Raw genomic sequence first — 14,801 nt, forward strand, 5'->3', positions numbered from 1 at the left:
CGCAAAAAAGCCCCTATCGCCATTTTAGTCATGGGGGCTTTTTTGCGCAAAACAGTACTGTGCTGTCTACACTGGCCCTCTTGCGCAAATGATTTGCGCAAGAGGGCTTTTGCCCGAATGGGAGCAGCATAGCATTTCCACAAGAACACTGACGATCTTACATGAGATCGTCAGCGTTCTTGCGGAAATTCAAGCGGTCAGTGTAGACAGCTGGCAAGTTTTTCCGCAAAAGCAGATGATTTTGCGGAAAAACTTGCCAGTCTAGACACAACCTTTAAGTATTGCACACAGTGGAACAGCTTCAACAGGAGAAACTGAGCAAGCCACACATCAACCTATCCCATAGCACAGTGGTATGTGCACTGTCCTTCAAGCTAGGATCCAAACAGGGGTCTCCTTTTGAATTGAAGTTTGATCTCCTACATCCCAGATAAGGTATCTAAATCATGGAATTAAAACAAGGCCCACTGATGGGGCATTAATTGGAGCAGTTGCCCCAGGGCTTGGCAATTCAACATTGTGTTCTGAGCACCTCTCCGAGCTGGCTGGGGGGGAGCAGCAAGATGCGCTCCAGGAGATGAAGAGGACAGGCTCCCTCCAGCCCCGTCCCTTCTGCCCAAGACCCTGGCTCTTCCAGGAGCATGGAGCCATCTCCCCACACCTTGCCCCAGGGCCCAGCAAGTCTGGCTACAACTACAAAGGCAAACTCCTCTTTTTCCAGCTGTTTTTTTATGGAGTGAGACCTAATTCATTCTCACAAGAAACAACTCAGGTCCCTAAACTCCCTGACTCCAGGAGAGGAGGCTCTGGGTTGTGAGTCTCCCAGTAGCCTGGACTTAGGCATCTATCTCCAAGATCAGGGTCAGGTTTAATATACTTCCCTCTCAACACAGGCTAGTTTGGGCTCCCTGCCTAAAGTGCTGTCTTTTGTGGATTACATTCTTAGGTGCCAATATCTCCCCATGAGATGTATGTCGGGGGCCCATCTCAGGCATTGTAGATTTCTCTAATGTTCCAGTGATTTGTGTATAATGCCTAAAAGTTAGATGTTGCAACACTGAACGTTTGTCAGCCGATGGTCAGGGCAGTGGGTCCCTTATGACCAGCTGAAGTTCTTTTAAATTGTGCTTGGTTCTGTTACAGCAACTGAAGGAGTCAGGTTAAAGCTTAAACAGTTACTATTTTATTGTTACAGGGTAAACTTAGTTGTTAAATGCTACTACTGTGTTACAGATAACACAGACACTACAAAGGACAGGACAGAAATTACACTAATAAGTCACTTACAGGTACCATGAAACCCTTTTGGTTCTCTGAGCTTTATTAAATGCATGCAAAATAGACACATAGCAGGTATATATTCTCACCCCTGCGTTCCAGACTTGGCGTGGCCAGCGTCTTTCTCTCAATCCCTCGGGAAGAAGTAGGGCGAGGTTGGGCGTCCCACAGACCTCGGGAGACAATCAATACCTGCCAGCAGGTGTAGATGATTGGAGCTCAAATGGGGTGGGCTGCTGAACCTTTTTTATACCCCTTGGGTTATGTAGGCTTCTTCCTGGGCTCAAGTGGCCAATTAAGAAAAATGGCTTTGAATGCCAAGTTTCCCACGCAGGATGCAAAGCATAATTCACACCTGGGAAAATGCAGACAATGGGCACCTCTGGTACGTGATGGGCGAAGATTCCTCTCCTGGGACAGTGCAGGCGTGTCAATTACTGGTACTAGCCATCAGGGCGACGGGAGGCCCCGGGTCATCAGCTAGCCCATTTACTGTCTGGTTTCTGTTTATGGTAGAGTCAGGGACAGGCAGCACACCTGCATTCCCAGGGCATCAAAGGCTGACTGCCTTTCTCTTGCTCTCTGGGGGGAGGGGAACAAGATGGGGTTTGTGGAAAAACAAGATGGGGTTTGTGTCTGGCTACAACGTTGCAGCACTTAAATACCATTTTGGATCTAGGCCACATCACACAAGAGACAGGTAACTTTGACTGAGTAAGTGTATAAAGTGCAGGATATGGCACTATATTAATACATTAATCCTGTAGCATCTCAAGTTTATCACAAAGAAAATAAAATGTATCTGTGATAAATCGGAAGCCTGATATGCTGGTTTATTTTTCTGGAGGTTGTGACAGTCTGCTGAAGACATGCTTTGCTCAAGCAATACCTTACTGAAGCTCCCTGACCTTTTCAGTAGTCTTTATTTGCATTACCTGGCCTATTTATATATTCCAGACATGTTTGTTAGGCATTCGCTGTTTTACTTGAGGTTTTTGATAATGGGAAATGCTTTGTTTCTCACAACAAACACTTTTGTATCCCTAAAAGTATTTTAGTTTAGGCTGAGCTAGTCAATCAAAATTTAACATTCTAGAAAGGTCAGATTTCTGCCATTATTCACAGAATATATTTAGCATTCATATTCTGGGATAAATTGTTTGAGTGACAAGGACAATAAACTATAGAAAAAGGAGACAAATGAATTCACTGTAGTCTTTGATATGAGCACAGAGCAAAATGTAACTATTTTTACATAAATGTATAGAAGTACTATGTGGAGGTTGAGCAAACATGCTCTTGGACAAACAGATATCCCAGAGCTCAGTCGTAGGGTGTCTCTGCACAGCAAGACTTAACTCCAAATAAGCTACGCAAACTGAGCTATGTCAATTGTGTATCTTATTTCGAAATTGAGAGTGTCTACACAGCACTCATTACAAAATACAGCACTCTTCTTCCAACTTCCCTTACTCATACAATGAGGGTTACAGTAGTCAGAGTAAGAAGTCCTTCAGCTTGACAGTATTTCAACATTATTTTGAAATAATGCTAGTTATTTCAAAATAATGTTGCTGTTTCAATGTACCGTTAATGTCTGGAAAATGGGGAGATACATAGGGGCAGGATGACGAAATGTACCCCAGTGCTGAATTAATATTTCTCTCCCCATCCCATCCAGTGGATGAGGAAAATTGACACAGGACAAATACCCCATCCTGACTTGCTCTACCTTCCTGAGAGCTACAGAATGCCTACTTTCTGGGCTCTGCATGATTCAGTGGGTTTCACATCTTGAATGGCTCCCTCATGCAGTGGTTCTGTTTCATAGGTCCCTTCTCAACTCCTAAATATTCAGAGAAACATTCCCTATGGGAAAAGTTTGCAGCAACTGAATTTTAACTCCTATGTTGATCGACAAAGTAAACCATTGCTAGAGAGACACGGATGGACTGAAACTTTCTCAGGGAGCTTATTTTGTAAAATGTGAGTGAAAAGTATGATTCAAATTCATTATATGCTCCTGACAAAGACATATATCCAATGTAAACACTCTCAATGAGAAAATGAGATAGAATTTTGACCACTTCAGAATTTAAAATGGGCACCACATAGCTGGAGAAAATATATATGAAGTTAATTTATTTTTCCCTGACTGATTTTAAGAGCATATCATTATGTTAAGTATATTTAAGACCAAATTAACAGTGCATACATAAAGGAAAACACAATTATATTTTATTTTCCAAATGCTTTCTCCGTCAACATTCAGGATATGATCATATGACTGACTTCTCATACTGCATTTGTCACAGATAGGAAAGCTCGTGAATAACGATTGAATGTCATAAAGATCCATCATTGTGTACTTGTGATGTGCGTATCATTTCGCTGTATGTCAAGTCCATGCTCTGTGCTTTGCAGGGCCACATTTTAAAAAAATGTTATTCAGATTGCTTCTAAGCTTCGGCCAGCTCACCAAACAGGTACTTTTGCAGCCACATGAGTGCAAGTTCACTACACATATATCATAAACAATTCTTAAAGAATTTAACTCATCTTTTGAGTGTCAGAAGTTCAAACTGGCAGCTTCGATTTTACTTTCAGGCACACTAAGAAAAGGAGGCTTTGCAGCAAAATTTGCTATGAGATGATATATTAGCAAGACAGATATGCTTTCTGGAGCCTTTGGTGCTTTACCAAAGAAGTGGAGTAGAAATTCAATCTGCTTTCTACCTCCACACTCAGACTGAAACTTTTTAAAAAAAAGACTCCTGTAGGCCTGCTTCAAAAGAATAGAGATTGGTGTTCTTCCTTTGATCTTGTTTTCCCTTCCAATTCCTGATATATGCTGCTGTTTTATTCACCTGTTCACTCTCAATGGAGGTCTTTGTTTCAAAAACAGACTTGCCTTCTGATTTAGTGCTTAATTTAACGCATTTTCTTCTCCTCCTACTCCTTAGTCATTTATTCACACTTCAGAGATTTTTTTAAAAACTTTTATCAAGGAGCAGTAGTGGTGTGTGAAATATTTTATCACAATCTTGAAGTAGAGGTTGAAACTCTCTTAAGTGGTATATCTGGTCTGGCAACATCCATGATCCAGTACAGATGTTGCAGGACAAGAGAATCCCAGTGGAGGGCCAGTGGCAAGGATCCCTGGGGGGCTGGCAGGTCATTGGGAGCTCACTGTCAGTGGCTGGCAGCAGATCTGTCCACCAGGGTTCAGAGACACGTGCGTGGCTGCCTGGTGGGGCTAGGAGCTGTGGTAGCTCGGTGGGGCATGGAGCCACGACACAGTGCTGCCTGTCAGGTCCAAGAGCCCCAGCGCAGCATGCACGGCTGCCCTGCGGGTCTCAGAACTAGGGCAGTCATTGCTTCCCATAAGGGTCAGCAGTGCAGCAAGGCCAGCAGGAGGTGAAGAGCCAGGCAGGAAGGCTGGCAGCAGGGGGTGTAGAAGTGACCTCCCCTGATCCAGTAAAATCCCTCACTCAGGACTCGCCAGGTTCCCAGGGTGTTGGACCAGAGAGGTCCAACTTGTTCCACATAACCACAGCATTAAGACTTTGATGAATATATGTTAGGTTTAAAAAGACAATATACACGTTAGAGAAAAAAAAAGGAATTGGAAGCCAAATAACATCTGTTGATCAAAGTGCTTTTGGTTGGCTCGGTATAGCACCATGAATAAAACAAAATCAAGGGGGTTATGTAAGTATTTTTCTTAACCTTCACTCTCAGGGTTACAACAAAACTGAAGGGTAGTCCATATGGAGAAAATGACTGTCAGAATCTTACTGTAATCGTTTATTCAGCGATAGCTATGCTAGCCACCTTCCCATGGAGACGAGATCTTCAGCCTGCAGTATTTATGTTTTTAGTGCTAAGGTTTTTCTATTGTAAAGGGGACAGCATCACACATAGTAATGACCATCTTTTCTCTTTATCACAGACACATTTACAATCTCAGACAGGAATAATTTGTCCAAAGTACTGAACATTAATCTATTGAGGGGGGATTATATCGTATTAACAGTAGGTAAGAAACTATTGCACTGTGCTTATTTATTCCATATGAAACTCTATGCTGAAATAACTTTGATGTTGGAAATTCAAGTGTTCAGGAGTTATGAAATGGTAAAACTGAGGTAGGCTTTGGAACTTTATTTCAACCTCCTTTTTCATATAAACTATGACACACTATCTAATTATATGATCTCATGCTATTTTTTCAGCAGGGCCATGACTCAGTTCTCAGGAAGAAGAAGATTCCTTTTTACAGTTAGCTATAATAGAGCTGAATGCACAGCTATTTTTTTTCTTTTACAGGCAGTCCCCGGGTTACATGGATCCGACTTACATCGGATCCCTACTTACAAACGGGATGAGGCAACCCCGCACTAGCTGCTTCCCCCCAGCAGACCAGGGAGATGCGAAGCTAGCCCCCCCCCCCCCTCCCCAGCAGACCAGGGAGACGCAGAGTGGCTTTTCTCAGCAGACACCTCAGCTTGAGAATAAAGGACTGAGGGAAGTGAGGTGTGGGAGAATAAAACTGAGCTCTGGAGAAATGTTTGGCTAGACTTTCCCCTACAATATGTACCGGTTCCGACTTACATACAAATTCAACTTAAGAACAAACCTACAGTCCCTATCTTGTACGTAACCCAGGGACTGCCTGTAGTTTGGTCGTTGAATTAAAAATTCTAGGCTGAGTGGTGGGTGGAAATTTGTTTGGATTGAACTGAACTTTGTTTTTATTCTCACTACAATAAAAAACAGAAAACATTTTGTTCTGGTCAAATGAAATGTTTTGTCATTGCTTCACATTCATATTTTGAAATGAAATGTCCATTTGAAATGACACAATTCATTTTGAAACAAAATGTCCAAACTGTTTTTGACTTTCTCTAATTTTATTCTAATTTTTTTATTTGAAATGTTTCAAGTAATTTGACCCAATTTTGTGAATCGTTTTAGTCATTCTACAGCTGTTTTGTGGTAGATAGGGGCAAATGTATTGTTCCTCCAGCTTAAAGCTATACTATTGCTTTATGTGGGTGCTCTGAAACACTGCGTGAGGTTCAGTGAAGTCTGTGAGCATATGCAGTGTTATGAGGCAGGAGTTGGAAGATAGTTAGAAATTTTTAATGATCATGCAGATTCTGTCACAGTATTTTCTGTAGTTTGTGTCAGCCAAATCTCAACAGATTTTCATAGAAACCTACATCAAAAGGCATTTATCTGACCTCAGAACTGTTTTCTCTGCCTTGTTAACTTCCAGTGCCCTCAAACAATAGAAATGTTGCAAGAAAGCCAATTCTAGCTATAACCATGGCAAATATTTTACATTTAAGTTTTGGCTCTATGTATCTGTTGCTAATATGAAACAAAATTTGTGAAATGTAATGTTTACCCTGGTTTTTCTGAAATTCAAAATAATAAATATTTAGAACAACAAATACATAGATTATATTTTTTATTTGCATACACAGGAAGACTAAAAAATGTGAAAAGTCAAAAGCATCACTGACTAAATTCATGTCCATTCCACTTTGATTTACACTTGATGGGTTTTGTCTACAATAGACTTTTTTAGGCAATCTCCCAGCACCGCAAGTGCAATTCTACCTATTGTAGCGATGGAATGTCAGTAGAGATAGGATATCTGCTTTTTTAACATCACCTCAATTCCTCTTCAAAACAGGTTTAGATGATTGAGTTCTAAAAGGGTATGTCTACACTACAAAGTTAGTTCGACCTAATGGACGTTAGTTCGAACTAACTTTCATAGGCGCTACACTAGCACTCCGTTAGTCCGAACTTAATTCGAACTAACGGAGAGCTTAGTTCGAACTAGGTAAACCTCATTCCACGAGGATTAAGCCTAGTTCGAACTAGCTAGTTCGAATTAAGGGGTGTGTAGCCCCTTAATTCGAACTAGTGGGAGGCTAGCCCTCCCCAGGTTGCCCTGGTGGCCGCTCTGGCCAACACCAGGGAAACTCTACTGCCCCCCTCCCGGCCCTGGACCCCTTAAAGGGGTATGGGCTGGCTACGGTGCCCGTGCCAGGTGCAAGCCTGCCAGCACCCAGCCAGCAGACCCTGCACCTGGCACGGATCGAGCCACCCACCCAATGCCCCCCAGCCCTCCCCCTCTTCCCGGGACCAAGCTGGTGGCTCCCGGGAGCTTGCCCGGGACCGCAAGAGGCGGGCACCCGCCTGGGCTAGTGCGGACATCGTGGACCTCGTCCACGATCTCCGCACTAGGCACAGGAAAGTGGCCGGCTTGGGCAGGAGAGCTGCCAGCCTGGCCACCCAGGAGCAGGTGTGCAAGAGAATCAAGGGGGTCCACTGAGACCCCCGACCCTGAGCCCTGAGCTTACAATGGCCGTCCTGGGTCAGACCAAAGGTCCATCTAGCCCAGTAGCCTGTCTGCCGACAGTGGCCAACCCTAGGGACCCTGGAGGGGATGGACCGAAGACAGTGACCAAGCCATTTGTCTCGTGCCACCCCTCTCCAGCCTTCCACAAACCTTGAGCAGGGACACCACTCCTACCCCCTGGCTAATACCACTCCATGGATCCAACCTCTATGACTTGATCTCACTTCCCTTTAAACTCTGTTCCAGTTCTAGCCTTCACAGCCTCTTGCAGCAAGGAGTTCCACAGGTTGACTCTTTGCTTTGTGAAGAACAACTTTCTGTTACTAGTTTGAAGCCTGCTACCCATTCCTTTCCTTTGGTGTCCTCTAGTCCTTCTTTATGGGAACTAATGAAGAACTTTTCTGTATGCACCCTCTCCACCCAACTCCTGCTTTTAGAGACCTCTATCCTGTCCCCCCTCCGTCTCCTCTTTTCGAAGCTGAAAAGTCCCAGTCTCTTTAGCCTTTCTTCATATGGGACTTGTTCCCAACCCCTGATCATTTTAGTTGCCCTCCCCTCTCCCACCTCTCTCTTCCCCCTCCCACCTCCTTTTCCCAGTCTCCCCCAGTTTTGTTCAATAAAGACAGATTCCATTTTGGAAGACACCTTATCTTTATTTTGTACATCAAGAAGAGGGGCTAGGGAAGGGTAAGTGGAAGGAGGCGAGGGAGGAATGGGGTACGAGCCCCCGATGGGGAGGACTGGGCTGGCTCTGCGGGCTTCTGGGGGTGGAAGCTCTCCTGCAGCCCCCCAATTGCCCGCTCTCCCCAGATGGCAGCCTGCGGCAAGTGCAGCTGGGCTGATGGCCGAGTGCTGTGATGTGCCCAGTATGGGTAGTCTGGGCACTCCAAGCCAGGACTGCTTTGCAAGCGGGGCACCCCTGAGAACTGTCTGTCCAGGGTGGGGGTCGGGACCCTTTAAGCACAGCCCTCGGCTAGCCTGAGACAGCATCTCCACGCTCTAAGTCCTCTGCTTCCGGCCATCCTTAACCCCAGTTCAGGGTCCACTTAATGTGGACATGCTAGTTCTAATTAGCAAAATGCTAATTCGAACTAGTTTTTTAGTCTGGATCCATTAGTTCGAATTAGCTTAGTTCGAATTAACTAATTCGAACTAAGTTAGTTCGAATTAACTTTGTAGTGTAGACGTACCGAAAGAGATTTTGGACAGATCAAAATCTAGAGTAGACACAAACAGATATGACACTTGACTCATATTTTCCTCAAGGAATACTCAATTCATTGGTGGTGTAGAGTGTGACACTGTACCCCATATTTTTCATAATGTTATTATTAAGATATGATTATAGAATAATTATGATTCATTTTATGTAAGAGAGGTCATCTGATGTATCATCAGAAAAGATGATTTTATGAATAAAAATATCGCATATGTATAATTTCTGCAACTAACGTTATGCATATTGACTTCTGTACTCTGTATTTGGTATCTATATTTCAAATGGCGCCTACGTAGGTAAGTGGGGAAGGACCTATTAAGGATAATAGGCCATTAGGAAAAACAATAGGCCTGAGGAGAAGCTTTCCACCACCTGGTGAGCCTTCCTGAGAATATTACAGACAGCCTGTAAGTAATGGCTGCTATGACTTCATAAGATCATGTGTCTAGGCCACATGACTCCAGACCAGTGTTTCTCAACCAGTGGTACAAGTACCCCCAGAGGTACTCAGGAGAAGTCTGGGGGGGTTCATCAGTACAAGTAAAATTTGGAGAAAATTGAATTTTTGTTCTCAGAGGGGTAGCCATGTTAGTCTGGGTCTGCAAAAGCGACAAGGAGTCCTCTGGCACCTTATGAACTAACAGACGTATTGGAACATAAACTTTCATGGGCAAAGACCTACTTCATCAGATGCATGTAGTGGAAATTTCCAGAGGCAGGTATAAATATGTAGGCCAGAATAAGGCTAGAGATAATGAGGTTAATTCAGTCAGGGAGGGTGAGGCCCACTTCTAGCAGCTGGTGAATTTTTGTTTTAAGTTTTACAGCGCTTTATTATTTTTGTACTTTTTACACCCAACAGTTTCATCGTCCGCCTGGCAACGATTACGTAGTTTAAACAAATGTGTTGCAATGGTAGAAAAAAATTGTGTGTGTCAAAATTGTAGGTACTGGAAGTACTTTTTTTAAGGGGTACTTTATAAAAAAAGGTTAAGAAACACTGCTCTAGACTTCATCTTGGGATGACAGTGTTTTCTCACAAACTGAGTTTGTCACCAAAGGTTTCCCACCAAATGGTAAAGCTATATAAGGCACGTAGTGACATCTTGTGTTTTTCTTCACTCCCCACACAAGAAGACTCTTGGAAACACCTGAGGAACAAAGAATGAATTGGGGGAAATGCTGGACCCAGGCGATCTCTAGCCTATTCATCAAAGACCTGGGGATTCCAAGCTGTAAAGCAAGTGAAGCTTGTCTCTTAAGCATCTTCAGGCCTGCTTGTACAATCTCTCAGGGCATGTCTACACTAGGAAATTATTTCAAAATAACTTATTTCACAATAATAACTCCCAAAATAATTATTTCAAATAGTATGTCCAAACTTCAGGGAAGCTTCAAATTTATTCCAAGGCAGGCTTCCTTAATGCAGACACATTCCCTTGAGTTAGAGCTCCAGGAATAGCTGGAGAGTAATTACGTTGAATGACTCTGGGGAGTAGTTACTTTGAAATAACAGAAGTGGAGCATCCACACTACAGCTATTTTGAAATAACTATTTCAAAATAAGCATTATCCTTGTGTAAAGCAGGAGTTATTATTTCAAAATAAGCAGCCCGTTATTTTGAAATAACAGGCGTGGTAGTGTGGATGTGCTGCTTGTTATTTCAAAATAAGGGAGATATTTCAAAATAACTGACTAGTGTAGACGAGGGCTCAGGGTAAGAAACTGCCAAGTCATATCCAATCAATTTAGTATGTTTAGTCTGTGTTTTTGTTTATTTACTAGGTAGTCTGCTTTGATCTGTTTGATATCACTTATAATAATTTGTCTTTTGTAGTTAATAAACCTATTTTAAGTTTTAAATTAAACCCACATTAAGTGAACTGCCTGAAGAAAAATCACAGGCTTTATTATATTTTCTCTTCTCACTGAGGGAGGAGCAAACGCTATGATCTTACACTGTACAATGCCTTCTGCAGTGCAAGGCAGTAGAATTTTGGGTTTATACTCCACAGGGGGAACATGTCTGGGGAGCTGAGAGTTGCTTTAGCTGTAGCTTTTCTATTGTCATTTCTTTTCAGAGGCTGGACAGTGAACCTGTATGTAAGTGCAGCTGGGTATGCTTCCTATCTATATAAAAACTGGTGGCTATGTAAGACTAAGAGCAGGTCTTCAGCTTGTCCCAGCAGCACAGTGAGAGAGGGAGCCCAGGCTGGTAGGTCAAGAGCTCAGAGATACCCCAGTTCCAGGTGGCACCCCATGGCAACCAATTACATAGAGGATGCAAAGTACATGCTTTGTCCCTGTTCTCTTTCATAAAGCTTAAGCATCTGTAGGCAAATACCTACCAGAACCTTGGAGCAATTGTAGCAACTCTATTTCAATCAGCATAAGTTGGCTGCTCCTTGGTTCTATTAGCCTATCATCCCAACATGTTCATCGCAAAGCCTCAATTGTGCATTGCTCATAGGAGTAATAATAGCCATTGAAATCACTGGTTAGATAGTAATCATTGCCCAGTGACTATAGATGAGGCTGGTAACATTGCCTTTTATTAAGGTTGCCCAATACATCACATTATAAGGCCCTGTTTTCAATTGCTCAGAAGTGTGCCAAATTTGAACAATTTAGATCGAATGTTTTTCATGCCAGGAGTCTTGCTCAAACTATTTATTTATTTGTTTGTTTGTTTTTGAAAACAAGGTTAGAGGAAAATATTGTTGTTCATGTTGAAAATAGTATCATTTCTTTAAATAGAGTAAGAGTGCCCAGGGTGTGACTTTTATGTCTGGGATATGCTGTTTGCCTTCCCTATGAAAATCTATTGGACTTAGTCATATTATAAACCTTCAAATTAACATAACTCACATAAGTAGAGACCTGTTCACTAAGCAGGGTCCATTCCCTTACAGCTCTGATGTGTGACCAAACTGCAAGTGTGAAGGATTGGGGATGTCTGTACAAATTATGAAATCTGATACTGTGAAATTGTATTAAGAAAAATTGCTTTGTCATGACTCCCTCTGCGTGTAGAGATCCACCATTGCTGGCGGGTCCTAAAGCAGATACATATAAGACAAGGATAATGGGAAGCAGTTAGCATTAACAATAATGATAGAAATGTAGCCGTGTTAGTCTGGGGTAGTTGAAGCAAAATGCAGGACAATGTAGCACTTTAAAGACTAACAAGATGGTTTATTAGATGATGAGCTTTCGTGGGCCAGACCCACTTCCTCAGATCAAATAGTGGAAGAAAGTAGTCACAACCATATATACCAAAGGATACAATTAAAAATAGTAATTAACAATAGTAATTATCTCTCCAAAACCAGTTTGTCCGGTTTTCACATTTGATGACTTTTGCATGTCCACAGCACTTTTGTCCCCAAACCTTCCCAGTGCACATAGTATCTTTGTGCTGACTACTTGATAACAATTGCATACATCTGCTACAGTTAAACTGTAACCAGAAGCTTCAAACCCTTTTGGGAGTTAGCAGGGTTTGGGAGAGGAATATATTTAAGCTCTGCCATTGAGACCTATAGCAGGTGTGCTGAGGACTCCCATTTGAGAAGGAATAATAGATCAAGAGTCAGCACCTAAGAAAGGTATCAGAGAGCACAGTGGAAGAAATGGTGCTACAGTCTGCTGAGGTTCTAGAAGCTAAACACACCTGAGAGAATCTAGAGGCAGGCCTTCTTAGAGGTCCAGAGAGACTCAGGACACTTTTGAGGTAATAATAATAAAAAATAATGACACATGAAAACAGAATAAGGCACCCAAAAAAAGTGAGATATAATATGAATACTTTATCTAACAAATCCTTTTATAGCCTGAGAGTGTGCATCATATTTTGGTCCAGTAGGGAGATGCATAAAAATAAGTAGCAAAACTTATCAAATGCCAAACAATTAACAAGTGTCTAACTTTGAGGCCCCTTTTGAGCTTGAGACACAGGCCAAATGGCCCTCCTGTCTCTTCCTTCCCCCTTTGTTGGCTGTGTGTAGAGGACAGAGGCTTGGACTCTCCTCAATATTCTTCGATTAGATGGGTAGCAGGAAGCACTTGCTAGGATCTGTGACAGCATGCACTGCGCTGTAGGGGGAGGTGGATTGCAACAGAACGGCATACCAGTACTCTTGCTGCATGGATGATGGCATTTTGAAAATGAAATGACATCCTCCAAATGTGTGTGCAAAGTCATGTTGGCAGAGACGTTCTCATATGGAGGGGTGGGGGGGTGCTCCAGTTGTTGGCACTTTCTCAGGCAGGTAGTGCTGAAAGGGCCATCTATGGGTCAGCTGAGTATGCTTGAGCCCAGGGCTGTAGGGGTAAAGCTGGACTTTTCCTACAATGACTGATTCAGGACAAAAAAAAAACTGGTCATGTAGCACTTTAAAGACTAACAAGATGGTTTATTCAGATCATATTCTGAAGGGGAGTGGGTCTGCCCCACAGAAGCTCATCACCTAATAAACCATTTTGTTAGTCTTTAAAGTGCTACATGACTGGGTGTTTTGTTTTGTTTTACCAAGATCAGACTAACATGGCTATTTCTCTGTTATGATTCAGGACAGAGTGGGATGGGGCATTGGAACTGAGCCCAGAACCTCTTTCTCTCTCCTGTGCTCTCACTGATGCCCCAGCTGTTGCCTAGGGAGCATTGAGAAGGATGCTTCCTGATGTGAATGCAGAGAAGACAAGAATCAGTTGAGGCAGAAGGGAAAGGAGTGGATTGGATGTGACTTTAAGCACCCATGTATTCATACTCTGCACACAGTTGTAATAAATTTTGTACAAAATATGCCTTGTGGGGTATCATTTCAAAAATAATAACTTGCTAGATAATTAACATCATGGCAAAATGCATGTACCAGCATTGTATGTAAAGTTATGAGTTCCACTCTTACGGTATCACTAGCCTATATTCAAGACCAGGCACCTTTGCCTTGGTAGAATTGTTAAACTATTTTATACCAGACAAACAAGTGTAGGTTCCCCTCCTCACACCCTAGGAGTTACTTCCAAGTGCAGTTTGAAAGACAAAGAGAATGTATCAGAGGGGTAGCCGTGTTAGTCTGAATCTGCAAAAGCAGTGAGGAGTCCTGTGGCACCTTATAGACTAACTGAAGTGTTGGAGCACAAGCTTTCGTGGGCAAAGACCCACTTCGTCAGATGCATGTCAAGAGAACGTATTTGCCTATCATAGAAAGAGACCTATGAAACTAACAAGGGTTGTCATGAGTTCTTGTCCCATTCCCCCCAACAACTGGGTTGGCTGAAAAATCAAGAGAACAAAAAAAAATTAGGATTTATCTTCTGGTTCCTGTTCCTTTGCCTTCACAGTTTACTTTGGGACCCACAGTTGCCAATTTTTCTTCACTAGAAACCTTAATTTCTTAACGAAATCTTAGATTGGCACAATTCCAAGAATTTAAACTTTAAGAAAAACAGAAAATATACAAAATGGGTGATAAAATCAAGAAAGCTAACAATGCTGTGTTACTGGGGTTAAGAAACAATAATCAGCCTCTTATCTGCACTACCCCTGTTATATGATAGAGGGTCTTTTGTGCTGCTTGGTTTGTGTAGGTGTTAATAGAAAATATGCTATTAGATTATGCTTAAAAATATGTAGTATGGTTTCTGGACTTTGTAGTGCTAAGGAAGTTCTTGGCTTGCTTTGTGCAGCAATTTTCATCAGTTCTTAACTAAAGAAAGAGGCAACATATAATATTGGTAACTTCCTTTTGGAAAGCACCAGCACCATCTGTCTGTTATTTTCAAGTCTATGCTCCATTAATAATAATGCCTATTTTTGTACTGTACTCATCAACTGTAGATCTCAATGTGCTTCGTGGTTGTAAAATATTTATCCTCAGTATACCTCAGTAAAGTAGAAAATTATTTTATACAGATTTTAC

This window comes from Pelodiscus sinensis, chromosome 1 (assembly GCF_052426305.1).
Source record: "Pelodiscus sinensis isolate ZL-2025 chromosome 1, ASM5242630v1, whole genome shotgun sequence".
Classification (NCBI taxonomy): domain Eukaryota; kingdom Metazoa; phylum Chordata; order Testudines; family Trionychidae; genus Pelodiscus; species Pelodiscus sinensis.